The sequence below is a fragment of the Amblyraja radiata genome, chromosome 13 (genome assembly GCF_010909765.2).
Source record: "Amblyraja radiata isolate CabotCenter1 chromosome 13, sAmbRad1.1.pri, whole genome shotgun sequence".
NCBI classification, from domain to species: Eukaryota; Metazoa; Chordata; class Chondrichthyes; order Rajiformes; family Rajidae; genus Amblyraja; species Amblyraja radiata.
This window is the reverse complement of record NC_045968.1, coordinates 21,658,511-21,673,531: the sequence shown is the minus strand read 5'-3', so window position 1 is coordinate 21,673,531 and position 15,021 is coordinate 21,658,511. Positions and strand designations below refer to the sequence as shown.

At 43.4% G+C, this 15,021-nt stretch overlaps 1 protein-coding gene across 2 annotated transcripts in view; it reads left to right on the top strand.

Moving 5' to 3' along the window:
* hs6st1 (heparan sulfate 6-O-sulfotransferase 1) overlaps window positions 1–15,021 on the top strand; it is a 327,656-nt gene that overhangs the window by 17,295 nt on the left and 295,340 nt on the right. The window lies entirely within an intron of this gene.

The following is a 15,021-nucleotide window of genomic DNA, read 5'->3' as shown; positions in this document are numbered from 1 at the left end:
CGCTGGAAACACACAGCCGGGCAGACAGCATCAATGGAGAGAGAAAAGAGTTCATGTTCGAGCTTGCTCACCTTTAGTGACTACCAGCAGTTCAGCCTTTGAAACACTGGGAGTACAGATTCTCTCACTCTCACTCTCTCACTCTCTCTCTCTCTCTCTCCCTCTCCCACTCTTCCCCCCCCCCCCCCCTCATTGTAGACGTAACTGAAGGGGTGTGTCTGCAGCCTACATATTTGGGGTGCTGACTTTAAATTAAATGAATTGGCCAGGCCATGGTGTCTGCTTTATGTTATAAGACTGAACCAACAAACAAACCATACATACAATCATCAAACAATCACTGGAATTGATGGATAATATTGCTTCAACCCCCACTCCCCACATACTTTTTTTCAGCCTGTTTTTTTAGTTGTGTGACAAATCAGACAAGGAGATCAACTTTGAATATATGCTGTTTCAGTTATTGGTCTCAGCTGAGACTCCCATCAAGATTCGGAGATCCCACATCTAATACTCTATTGGAATTTAGCAAAGTCCACCTCTGTAATTACCAGTGAGGGAGTGTAATTTTTAAATGTAACAGTTTTCTTTCAGGAAAAAAAAACTAGTCTTTAAATAGTATCTTGGCATCATAATTTGTATCTTTGTTTGCATTGTGCCTCTTTAGTAATATGATACAGTGGGAGAGGGCTATTATCTGCTGCAATGTTGAATTGCCAGCCAATTTAATAATTTAATGACTGAAAGTATATAATGGTGCATTATTGTTTGCCACTGAGTGGTTTGTGTGTGAAATGTGCGTCCACATCAATAAAGCAAGTGCCACATTGCAGAAGGGCTTGCTGCTGTTTCCCCAATCTTGGTGTGGGAGGCGCCAGAGAAGCATTTTAGCACGGGACAAGTTTGTCAGAAGACTTTAGGTAAAGGGATTAAGAATGCCTCGTTAAGGCACCCTTCTGCTGTGGCAGGCTCCTTATCAGCGCCCACACTGGGGGTGAGGTGGGACAGCTCACCATCTCTTGGCCTGCTACCCACCTTGAGACAGGGTGTCCACCCCTCGCGTTCTCTACCGTACCATCACCCACCCAAGTGAAAGGGTGAACCAGTGGAGCACCCTTCAAATATTAATTGGTGCAACAGAGTTTATAATAATGAACCCTTGTAGACTTCTGAATACTTAACGCCGCTCCTTCCTGCACAAGCTTGGAGCGCAGAAGAAAGTCCCAGGGTATTAAGGATACACAACAACCAGCCAGGCTGCCTTAATACACACATTTGTGCTGTGAAATGCATTAGACATGTAGGTGGGTGGGTCCCAGGGTGCCAAGAGTCCCACGACATTTCAGGAGCTTTGGATTTATGATTTCAAACAAGCACAATAACAGTTCTGAGTGCGACTGGCCTATACTCTGTTTCCTTGTCTCTGTCGTTCATTCCCTGATTTTGTCTTGGCTTAAAATCGTTCTCAGAGGACGGACGCATGCCGATGGTTTTATTGTGGCAGTGGGCTTTATGTGTTCTTGTACACTGCAGATTATTTGCAAACTCCGTCCAGTTGTAAATTGCTGCTTGCTCTACATTTTTAATAGTTCAATATGGGATGTGTTTTTCCCTCTCACTTGCATATTCCAATGCATATTTGCGATTTTACTCCAACCAGCAATTTATGTCGGGTGGGTGGATCGTGTATTTTTTGTTTGAAAGGAATCACATTTTTGATATAATGTATACAAGGTTAAAGCTTCCAAGATGGAAAAAGCCTCCTTTCACATCTCGTCGCACCCCCCTCCGCCCCTCCGCACCTTATTCCTCAAAGCAGCTTTAAACCTGTCACTTTCACAGCTATTGCAGCAGCTTCTTTACAGGATGCTGTTGTGTCCTTGCTGCTACCTCAGCTGAGATTAGCTTACCCACGACTGCATCTGCAATTTTCCTAATCTTTCTTGGCTTTATTCCACACAATAGCTTGCTGATGGTGCTCTTAGTGGAGCAATTTCTTTTTGCAGAGTTATTTACTAAGTCTTTTTGACAACTGTTTTATTAGTGTGACCTTTTCCTTTATTTATTAAAAGGGAAAGAGTGATGACTGGGAGTCAAAATGTTGTAATTTAGCAAGGGAACATTTTGATTTAAAAAAACTCTCATTCGGGTGTTAAACATTCTCCATGGCTTCTTCGCCTTTTCAATGGTTCAGCGGCATAGTCCCTTATTGTCTTCTGAATCTCCTGCTGCACATCAGCTCTGCAAGGTTACTGTAGGCTGCCATTTCTGATGCTACCTCCACTCCACCCATTATCATTGCTTCACGATTCAGATCGAGGTTTATCATATATCTGTACACTGTGGGTGGCTGGACCGGTTAGGACGCAACAAAAGCTTTTCACTGTACCTCGGTGCACGTGACAATAAACTAAACTCAAAATTGAAGCCTGGCATTTCATCCACTAACCACTCCAGCCTTCTGCCTCTATTCCTGTTAAGATGTCTTCCTCTATGACCAAGGTTTGGTCACTAGCGGTCAAATGGATGTCAGTTTTGTGCTGAAGCTTGTGGACATTTTGTGGTAGGCCATATAAAGGCACCATGCAAGATAGCATTGGAATTAACAGGATGGGCCAAATCAATTTTGAACATAATGGATTACAACTCAAATGGAGAGAGGCAAGAGTTTTGATTAAACCAAGTCGTGGATGACACCTGGACCTGCCAGAAATAAGATCAGGCTGAAAAGATAAGAGGTTTGAAAATTACAGGTAATGGATTGATTTGGATTTGTGACAGTGGTGTGACCATCGACCATCTTAGCAGTTGAGGTCTTATAGGGGGGGGGGGGGGGGGGGAAGCAAATAAAAATATAGATACTGCTTGTGCAACTATTATTTGCACCACACTAGAGAGATGAGATGAGATGGGAAAAAAGACTTCAAAGCATAACAGATTCCAGTTCCATGTGCAACCAAAGAGATTCTCTCCAGTTCTAAGTCTCATGAGGCCTGCAATCTCGGAACATTTTTGATAGAGACATTACAGTTTCACAGCTAATATTTTTGTTTTATTTGACCTTGCACTGACTTCTGTGAGGGAACCTTAACCTAATTTCCCGGTGACTAACCCACTGGTTTTACATACCCTGCACAATAATACTCACCATTGTTTGCCATTAAAAAGGAAAATGGTGCATCCATTTCTGTTCCTTCATCAAAGGGCAGGTTGGCTTAAAAACCGCACTTCATCTCCATTCTTGAATGTCTACAGTTATGCTGGGCCATGGCCACATGCACATTGGAGGAACAGCGCCTCATATTTCACTTGGATAGCTCGCAGCCCAGCGGTAGAAAATATTGATTTCTGTAATTTAAAGAGACCCTTGCATTCCCTCTCGCCCCGCACCTTCACCACCCTAGTCGGCCTGCTGGTTCCACTGTTTGCATCCATACATTCCTTCATTATCAACAGCCAACAATGGATCATTGTGGGCTCCACCTTTCCTTGGTCATCAGTGCCGGCTCCGATTTGTTCTGAACCTATTCATACCTCTAGTTTCCCGTCTCTCCCCCCCCCCCCAGACTCTCAGTCTGAAGAAGGGCCTCAACCCGAAACGTCACCTATTCCTTTTCTCCAGAGATGCTGCCTGACCCGCTGAGTTACTCCATTATTTTGTGCCTATCTTCGGTGTAAACTAGCGTCTGCAATTCCTTCCTACTCCTTTTCTAACTTACGGGGCTCTGCTGTTATAGAGTCATACTGATAGTGTGGAAACAGGCCCTTTGGCCCAACTCGCCCACACTGCCAACAATGTCCCAGCTACATTAGTCCCACTCGCCTAAGCTTGGTCCATATTACTCCAAGCCTGTCCTATCCATGTACCTGTTTAACTGTTCCTTTACGATGGGATAGTTCCAGCCACAACTACCTCCTCTGGCAGCTTTTTCCTTACACCCTCCACTCTTTGTGTGAAAATGTTACCCCTCGGATTCCTATTAAATATTTTCCCCTTCACCTTGAACCTATGTCCTTTGTTCCTCAATTCCCCTACTCTGGGCAAAAAACTCTGTGCGTCTACCCGATCTATTCCTCTCATGATTTTGTATACCTCCATAAGATCTCCCCTCATCCTGCTGCGTGCCATGGAATAGAGACCCTGCCCTCTTAACCGCTCCCTATAGCTCATGATGAAGGCCAAAGTGCCAAAAGCCTTTTTGACCACCTTATCTACCTGTGACGACCTTCAAGGAACCATGCACCTGGCCTGGTCCCTCTGCTCTGCAACACTACCCAGAGGCTTACCATTTACTGTGAAGGTCCTGCCCTGCCCTTGTTCAACGTCCTAAAATGCAACACCTCACACTTTTCTGTATTAAATTCCATCAACCATTCCTCCGCCCACTTGGACAATCGATCCAGATCCTGCTGCAATCTTTCACAACCATCTTCACTATCTGCAAAACCACTAACATTTGTACCATCAGCAAACTTGTTAATCTTGCCCTGCATGTTCTCATCCAAATCACTGATGTAGATGACAAACAGTAACGGACCCAACACCGTACCCTGAGGCACACCACTAGTCACAGGCCTCCAGTCTGAGAAACAACCTTCCACCATCACCCTCTGCTTCCTTCCGTGGAGCCAATCTTCTATCCATTCAGCTATCTCTCCTTGTATCCTATGCGATCTAACCTTCCAGAGCAGCCTACCATGCGGAACCTTGTCGAACGCCTTACTGAAGTCCACGTGCACAACATAACAGCTCATCTGCACAACATCAACATTTACTCCTGTTCTTCAAGGACAGGCAAAGTATAACTTTAGAAGCAAAGTTCGGTTTATTAAAAAGTTATTAGCCATGCATTTTAATATATTGCAGATGTCTGGTAAATTGGCTTAAAGACTGAACACCAGTAACCTTGAATGACGCAGAGACCCATGACTGCTAATAGTTGGCAAATATCGGCCCATTACCTACAGGACTTAGTCAGTTTAATTCTTGTTTTATTTAAAAGCGGCAGTGTCCTTAAGTAAACAGATTTATCTCTGAGTCCAACAGTCGGAAAATAGATTACACACACAGTAAGTTTGTGATAGGATCATTTATATGTGGCCATGTAATCAGCTTATGGGCGGGCTCATTTGGAAATCTGTCCGAGTACATTCAGGTCACCAGCTTGTTTGCATTGAAGAAAAGGTCTTCCTGCAGTTGGCCGTGAGATTATTGGAAAGAATATACACTTAACCCACTTTCGAGAGTCACCTCCCCTTCACTCTGCCGTCCTTCACTTTGAATTAGTTAAATTGCAGTCCCAGTCTGCAAACCTTTGGGGAAATGAAGAAGCGGGGAGTGTAACTGAGCAAATAACTATAATCTTGGTCTGAATAGGTTCCTCGGTAAGGTTCAAATGACATGTGGATCGCAAGGTTGTCACTCTTGGAAGTTGGGGAACGTCAACAGACAAGTAGTCGGTTCAATTTCAAGGTTTTAAGAAATTGTTACTAAAATCCCGTCTCTCTATACGATCCCTTGGAACTTATTAACGAAAAGCACAAGAGTGCCTCCTTCATATTGCAGTAAACTTTGTCCTTTAGTCAAGTTCACAAAATAACAGGTTTGCCAGTTAGCCATAATTTCATTTTGCTTTGTTGGATCCTGATGTGCACAATTTACTGCTTTATTTCTTACATTAATAATGGGAGGACAAAGTTAGAGCAGCGTAGGGTTGGTGTGAATGAATGTTCACAGTCAGTGGGACGTGGTGGGCCAAAGGGGCTATTTGCTTGCTGTGTGATTTTATGATGACAGTGCCTTAAATTGTTGGAGTAAAAAAATTAATTAACTGCAAAGCACTCTGATGTCCTACAGCTTTGAAGGGCATTATATAAAAAACAAGTTGTTTTCTGTTCCGTTTTAAGCATTTAATTTGATTATGATAAGCATCTTTTTCATACCAATTTGTGGATCTGTTATGAAATACATGGGAAGACCTTGATTAAAACTGCCACATTTAGTTTACATTGAAAATGAGTGGAATGGTGTAATGTTCTTCATACGGGATTGATTAAGGAAATGTCTTGATGTCACAAATGATGAATTTGGGCCATTCAATCACTGTCAGTAAGGCCTTCTGCAGAAGTGCCTCCTGATTTTTGGGAATTGGGGCTGTTTTTGTGGGATTTCAGGCAACCACTGATTTTACATTTTCATACCAATTGCCAAAATTGGGGAGAGTGAGGTTAAAATGGCAATTGAAATCCATGGAGACTCTTGGTAGATTGCAACACCCTGTAAAATAGGCACATGTGTAAAACAGTCTCCCTGGTTGTAATACAATGCAACCTAATGATGAACTATTGCCCTAATGTATCACTGCAAGCCAGATGCGACTAAACCAAAGGCCATTTAACCTTTAACTTCTCCCCGTATTTATTTCCGTTGGAACCATTTGTTTAATGACATCTTGTAGTGGTTCTGGATTTACTAACAAGGCGCATTAGGCTTCCACATAAATAACATAATATATTCTCAGACATTGACTATTGGGTTTGTATGCATTGCTTAGTGGTCAAAGACTTACGTTTCTGTAGGCTCGGGAGGAAGTTAATTAGACTTGTCCAGTTTTCTTAGTCACCTGCCGTTCAGCCTTGTCATCACCCCTGCACCTTTTGAGGTACAAGACAATTTGAATAAGACTTAAGAGTAACATTAAACCTCTTTAGGTAGTTCTGCTGTAATGTCATTTCTTACACTAGGAAACAATTAACAATAATATGTAATTTTTAATATTTATTTCTCAATCTCTGGATACCACGAACATTTTTTCAGCAAATAAGGCACACCATTGTTATAATGTAGAATTTGGGGTAGCACAGTGGCACAGCCTTTCAGCACCAGAGATCTGGGTTTGATCCTGACTACGGGTGCTGTCTGTATGGAGTTTGTAAGTCCTCCCTGTGACCACGTGGATTTCCTCGTGGTTTCCTCCCGCACTCCAAAGATGTATAGGTTTATCGGTTAATTGTCAGCGGTAAATTGTAAATTTCCCTAGGACGTAGGATAATGTCAGTGTACAGGGTGATCACTGGTCGGCACGGACTTGGTGGACCGAAGGGCCTGTTTCTGCGCTGCAGCTCCAAAGTCTAGAATATGCAGCAACCACGTCATGAACAGCATTCCCCAAGAACAATATGATTATTATCAAATAATCCGTTTCATTAGCGAGTGTGGGATAAATATCAGCCCCGAGACCAGGGAAATTTCTCTTGACTCCTGAGAATAGTGCAGGCAGGTATTTGTAACCCATCTGGGATGGCAGCTGGAGCCTTGATTTATTTCACAATCTACAAGAACTCACCTCTGCTCTGCAGTAATTTACTGACCCACTGAGTGCTTAGAAATTGTAGAATTGTAGAATTGGCGGAGTTGAATGCCGTCTTAATCTGGTCCAGAATGGTGCTTCTTGCCACGTTATTGTATCCTCCTCTAAATAGTACCGTGAATTGAGAGTTCAGCTTCCTGTACTGGGTGAACCCTATTTACTGACCTCTTTGGTCACCGAATGTACACCTCGTTGCAAAGTTAGTGGTTTTCTTGTTGCATTTAATAGTGTTGCACCTGCTCATGAGATTGTTCGGGGAGCACCATGAACTATGCAAGCGATGCTGTAATTTTTAAATTAATTCCCATGGTTATTTCAATGTAGTTTTCTGTTCATCTGAGAGCAATCACTGCATTGTGCCTTTTCTCAGTCGCATGATATTAATTCCCAGTCGCAGCATTACACTATATTTTCATGACGCAGCTCAACAGGCCATTAACTGCAATGCTTCATAGCTGCATTAAGCAGTTAAAATCAGCAGGTCCTGGCATTTCAACCTGTTAATTAAAAAGCTGTATGTATTAGCTGGATTTAATCTTGGAGCATTGTTCTTCAGCTACTCAAGCCTTGCATGCATCATCGACACCTAATCACCGATGGAGCGGCATTTGAATTCCCTGCAAATTCTTTGTTTTCTAAATATTTTTTCATTTCTGTCACATTTCGCACACTTTCCGTTTACTTTCACTCCGGCACCGCTTCAGTGCTGATGTTGGTTTACAAAAAAAAAGACACAAGGTGCTGGAGTAACTCAGCGGGTCTGGCAGCATCTCTGGAGAACATGGATAAGTGACGTTTCGGGTCAGGACCCTTCTTCAATAGACAATAGACAGTAGGTGCAGGAGTAGGCCATTCAGCCCTTCGAGCCAGCACTGCCATTCAATGTGATCATGGCTGACCATCCCCAATCAGTACCCCGTTCCAGCCGTCTCCCCATATCCCCTGACTCCGCTATCTTTAAGAGCCATATCTAACTTTCTCTTGAAAGTATCCAGAGAACCGGCCTCCACCGCCCTCTGAGGCAGAGAATTCCACAGACTCACAACTCTTTGTGTGAAAAAGTGTTTCCTCGTCTCCATTTTAAATGGCTTACTCCTTATTTTTAAACTGTGGCCCCTGTACTCCCCAACATCGGGAACATGTTTCCTGCCTCTAGCGTGTCCAAACCTTTAATAATCTTGTATGTTTCAATAAGATGCCCTCTCATCCTTCTAAACTCCAGAGTATATACAAGCCCAGTCTCTCCATTCTCTCAGCGTATGACAGTCCCGCCATCCCAGGAATTAACCTTGTAAACCTACGCTGGACTCCCCCAATTGCAAGAATGTCCTTCCTCAAATTAGGGGACCAAAACTGCACACAATACTCCAGCTGTGGTCTCACTAGGGCCCTATACAACTGCAGAAGGACCTCCTTGCTCCTATACTCAACTCCTCTCCTTATGAAGGCCAACATGCCATTCCCTTTCTTCACTGCCTGCCGTACCTGCATTCTTCAGACCCTGTAAATTAGTGTAATGAGGAAGACTCCTTTTTCCAGAATGCCACCTTCAACTGTGGACTGCATCCAACATTGTGAGAGATTTTGCAGTTTTAATCATTGGTTAATGTCTGCAGAGAGGTATATGAGCTAAAGAGTAGAGTGGAGCATTGCTGGATGTGGGTCACTGGCTGGTGGTGATGGTAAATTAAGCTGTCCATTCAAATGATACTGGATGCCACAAATGAATATCTTGAGATTTGCTGTGGGACATGGTGGGAAGAACCTGTAACAATCGGCCTATGGTCCCTTAAGCTTTCCATCTCAGGGTGGCACTATGGTGCAGCATTACAGTTGCTGCCTTATAGCGTCTGAAACCCGGGATGGACCCAGTATACGGGTGCTGTCTGCACAGAATTTGAACGTTCTCTCCATGACCTGTGTGGGTTTTCTTTGAGTGCTCCGGTTTCCTCCCGCAATGCAAAAATGTACAGGTTTGTAGGCTAATTGGCTTTGTAAATTTGTAAGTTGTCCCTAGTGTGTGTAGTATAGTTTTAGTGTGCAGGGATCACTGTCCAGCATGGACTCGGTGGGCCGAAGGGCCTGTTACCGCGCTGTATTGCTGAACTAAACTACTGGATTTTTTTCCCCATGTATGGAGATTTGTAGTGGTCTAATTAATTTGAGTACCGTGTCCAGTCAACCTCATTGTCACTGGATTATGAAGACCTTCACTTTGGTGTAAGTGAACCTGATAGACCTTTTCTCTTCTTTCATCCTGCCTTATCTACATCTTGTGGTTAGTGTAGATCAAGTGCAGAGCTGTTGAAATTTGCCGAGTAGAAATGCGAGTTGAAATAATATCAAAGATAGGCACAAAATGCTGGAGTAACTCAGCGGGACAGGCAGCATCTCTGGAGGGAAGGAATGGGTGACGATTCAGATCGAGACCCATCTTCAGACCCGACCCGGAATGTCACCCTTTCCTTCTCTCCAGAAATGCAACCTGTCCTGCTGAATGACTCCAACATTTTGTGTCTATCTTCGATGTAAACCAGCCTCTGCAGTTCCTTCCTACACAGGTGAAAGAATATATTTGGTGACTCTTCAACATTGTCAGTCTGGTGCTTTTGCATCGGCCTTATGCAATTTGTGCTTATTTGCGACCAGCAAAACGGGAGCCGTGCCCGGCATCAGTGTATTGCACCTTAAATGGAACAATATTGGCCTCTCTGCTGAATTTAACTGGCCCAAGACATAGGTATTTATTCCATGCAATGATTTACTAATTTTATGGAGAACAGCAACTGTTATAGCAGTATATTAGAATCCTTGCAATTAATTTTCCCATATTGCAGAGACGCCAGTTATTTAATGCCTTGGATAATGCTGTTTGTAAGACTGGCCTGCTGCCATGGGAAAATCTACCCAAACCTCTCTCAAAAGAACTGGAATCCTCTTGTGGTCAAAAATTGTTGAGGGGAAGTTGGATGTCTCCTCATTATGAAACTCTTTGGCAGGATATGTGGGCATTTAAATTTGGACTCCTGCCATTCAGAATGAGGAATAATGGGAGTGGGTGGCACGTTGACGCAGTGGTAGAGTTGCTGCCTCACAGCGCCAGGGACCCGCGTTTGATCCAGTCTACGTGTGCTGTCTGTGCCGGGGTTTGTACGTTCTCCCTATGACCGCATAGGTTTTCTCCGGTTGCTCAGGTTTCCTCCAGAGAGGCGTGTAGCTTCCTCCAGAGAGGTGCAGGTTTGTAGGTTAATTGGATTCAGTAAAATTGTAAATTGTCCCCAGTGTGTGTCGGCGTGGACTCGGTGGGCCGAAGGACCTGTTGCCATGCTGTATCTCTAAAGTCTAAAGAATCAGTGTTATCTTCAGCCCAGCTTATCTTGGGGCCCACCCAGCCTTTGTCTTTGTGGCCCACCACTGTGTTGAAAGTGGTGCTTTCTGGTCAGGATTAAGGATACATGATGATTTCCCATAAAGTGGAATAAATATACACTAAATCTGTTTTAGCACTAATAATTGAGGGATAATTGTCATCCTGAAAATCATGGCATTTCCCTATGCTGTTCCACTGACTTTCAAGAGATTTTTTGCAGCCACTCTTGTTTTTTATGGAGTATATCATTTCACAGGACAAGCAGCAACAGCCCATTTTAATTCCTTCAGTATGCCGCTCATGCATCAGCCCATTTATACCACGAGTGAGCCTCAAATCCCAAGGCCAACTGGCTGAGGTTGTCAGAGAATTAACGTGAAATGTTAATCATCAATGATGTGACAGCATTAATAAGTTCATTCCAAATAGAACAAATGGTGCAAGTGAGACATATTGGGGGCAAAGAGAACAATTCCCTGGACTTCGTTACAGGAGAACCGAGTCTCTTAATCCACAACCTGTAATTTAGACATTCATTCTGAAGTCAGAACAGTAAAAAGATGGCAAGTGTTGAAAACAAATTTTCAAGAGCAGACTGTGACATGAGGCTACTACAAGTTTGCTGTTGTTATCTTTCTTTGTGTGTGTCATGTATAGAGGATCACAGAGGTGGTTGCTTTCATTTGAGAGTCATTAAATTGTGCTTCCAGGCTGGGGAAGACCAAATTTATTTTGCCACTATGTTGAGTGATTTGCAGCTGGCCTTACCAGGAGATAACATGCATTGTCTATTAGCATCAGTTACGTTTCTTTGCTGGTAATTTCTTCCTGTTTGGACACATGCCAAATATCCTTAACCTGGTATGACTGTAACCAGAGTGAGTTCTACAGTCTGGGTCTTTTCCATTTGCCACATTCTGAATGTTCAGATTGGAGTCTATTATTGTCTTCAGATTAGTATATATTGGTGTATATTATTGTCATATACACGATGGTGCAATGACATATTTGGTTCACATGTAGCTCCAGAGTAAACAATTTAATTGTGGTAAATATTACAAACAAAACAATCAATGCAGCGAGTGCAAAAGAACAAAATGGTGCAAGATTGTAGTGCAAAATGAAGTAGTGCACCAAAATATTAAATGTACCATAACAGTATAACTAAAAAAGCCAGAGTTACAAGCAAAGGTATGCGAGGCAGCACCCCCAGGATGGGGGTGTGAGAGAAGTATTTGGTTTTGAAGTTGGATAACAATGGGAAAGAAGCTATTCTGGATGTTCGAGTATCCCGAGGGGTACCAGTGTTGAGGGTCAGGGTGGTGGAGAGGTCATGAGCAATTCCGACCAACAGAGGTCTGCCAGTCAGGAGATCCAGAAGCCATTTTGTGACCAGTTTTGGGTCCCATACCTGAGGATGAATCAGCTGGCGTTGAGTGTCCAGAAAAGATTTACGAGAATGATCCCAGGAATGATTGGGTTAACATCTGATGAGCGTTTGAAGTCACTGGGCCTATACTCGCTGGAGTTTAGATGAGGACGGGATCTCATTGAAACTTACCTACCAGTGAAAGGCCTGGATGTGACGAGGATGTTTCCACTAGTGGGAGTGTAGTCTAGGACCAGAGGCCATAACTTCAGAATTAAAGGATGTACCTTTAGAAAGATGAGATGGAATTTCATTCAGTGTGATGAATCTATGGAATTCATTGCCACAGACAGCTGTGGAGGCCAAGTCAATGGATATTTTTGAGATGGAGATTGACAGATTCTTCAGTAGTAAGCATGTCATGGGTTATGGGGAGAAGACAGGAGAGTGGGGTTGAAAGGGAAAGAAAGATCGATCATGATTGAATGGTGGAGTAATTTGATGGGCCGAATGGCCTAATTCTGCTCCTAGAACTTATTAACTTATAAGTCAGTTGTAGATGTATGACCCAAGACCAAGGTCCAGAAGTTTAGGGATGAGCTTATTCAGAATTATGGTATTGAAGGTTGAACTGTAGTCCATGAATGGCATCCTGACGTCAGTGTTTTTTATTGTCATGGTGCCCCAGAGCTGAATGTAGTGCAAGAGAGATGGCATCCTCAGTAGGCATAGTTGGCCTGAGCACAGATAGCAAGTTTTGTATTTTAGTTTAGTTTAGAGATACAACGTGGAAATGGGCCCTTCAGTCCACCGAGTCCGTGCCGACCAGCGATCATCTGTACATTAGTTTTATCCTACCTTCTACACATTGGGGACAATTTACAGAGGCCAATTAACCTGTGGGAGGAAACCCAGAGAAAGCCCATGCGGTCACAGGGAGAACATGTAAACTCTGCACAGACAGCACCCGTAGTCAGGATCGAACCCGGGTCTCTGGTGCTGTAAGGCAGCAACTGTGCCGCACAAGTGGTCTGGATTGTATGGATGAGTGGTGCAGATGCGGGCCGTTACCAATTTTTCAACGCACTTCACTATGCTCAATGTTAGTGCTGCTCCATTTTTTGGAGGAGTTCTTTAAATTCTCCATTTTATCATTTTATAGAAAAACGTGGATCCTTATAGTTAACCACTTTCACATATTAATAATGGTAATATGTTGCAATCAAGGATATTGTTAATTTGCCCACGTATTTTATCTATATAATGCATGTTTACCGCTTTGTTAAGTAGGTGATGTGGTTAAAGCATGTGCTAAAAAGCAGTAATAGCCACTTCAGTAATGGCTGACTGATTTTACAGTGCGCTGCTTGTAAAGTAGAGGCTGTTTTTCAACATTTTGCAGACACTTCTCGCAAGTAGCCACTTGATGAGGCGATGTAGTGTATTCTGTAATACTAGAAGCAGCCTGGGAACAAATGGTGCTTCATAGCAACAAAAATGAACACGTCCATTGCCGCTTAAAAAAAGAGGTTGCTTGCCCTTTGCAGTGGTGTTGCAGTTCCTCGTCGCAGCGGCTGAGGATCATCCACTAACAACCACTGTGTGACAATCTGTGAGCACGAGTGTTCTTTTCAGAATGCAAGAAATAACCAAGAACATCACAAATAGCTAGATAAACATCATACAGCACTCCCTGCTCACCTTCCCTATGTGTGCTTCACCATTCAGTAATCTTCAAACACACTTTTTCTCCTTTCTCCCTGAACCTTTTAGTGCCTAAATGTCTACCCGTCTCAACCATGAAGAAGGGTCCAGACCCGAAGTGTTGCATAACCAGGTGCCACAGAGCTGCTGCCTGACCCGCTGAGTTTCTCCAGCACTTTGTGTTTTGCTCAACCTCAACGACCAGACGTACACATGAATAAATTTTCCCTCATCTTGATTCGCTCTTCTCATTTACTCGCCCAGCTAAAGAGAGAGTGTTCTCGACTGCAGGTCTCTCATCCCCTCTCAGAATTATGTACCTGGAGGCAGTTACCACAGTGGCATTCGTGACTTTTGGATTGGCACATGAATATGCAGGGAATGGTGGGATATACATTGTGTGCAGGTAGATAAGGGTTGGTCATGGCATCATGTTCGGCACAGACATTATGGGCCGAAGGGCCTGTTCCTGAGCTGTACTGTTCTAAGCTCTGTGTCTCAATGAGGCAACAAACTTCTTCGTTTTCATCAGATCATCCTTCATCCTGGGAATCAATCTTGTAAATCTATGTGTAGGAAGGAACTGCAGATGCCAGTTTACACCGAAGATGAACACAAAATGCAGGAGTAACTGAGCGGATCAGGCAGCATCTCTGGAGAAAAGGAATGGGTGACGTTTCGGGTCGAGACCCTTCTTCAGACACCTGTCTATCTTGTAAATCTGTGCTAACTCTGGGTCAAGTATATCCTTCCTTAGTGCAGAAGAAGGGATGTCTTATCTCAGTTTCAATGTGTTTTGCAATTTAGACCAACACTGACATGGCCTGATGTGCCCACTCACCCCTCACTGGAACAACTTGTCAGCTGGAATGATGGTTGAGCAACATCTATACACTTTTAAAACTCTATGTGTTTGTGTGGGTGTACAGAATTTTGCCTTTGCTGCGTATCTCCTCAAAAACTAGACGCAAAAATGCGGAGATTAATGCAAATACGGTAGGGATTTATCTTATGAGTTCAGAAATCCACTCCTTGGTCAATTATTTCCCCAGATTTTGAATAAAATTGATCACAAAACTCAATGTTTTAAATATAAACGGCGCTCACCAGCTGCTGATGTCAAAATGCCCACATGCCGACCAATCCAGGCCCACCTGCGTCCTGGCCCCACCGCTGTGGATTTAAGCCGCAAAAATATCGAGAAAGTT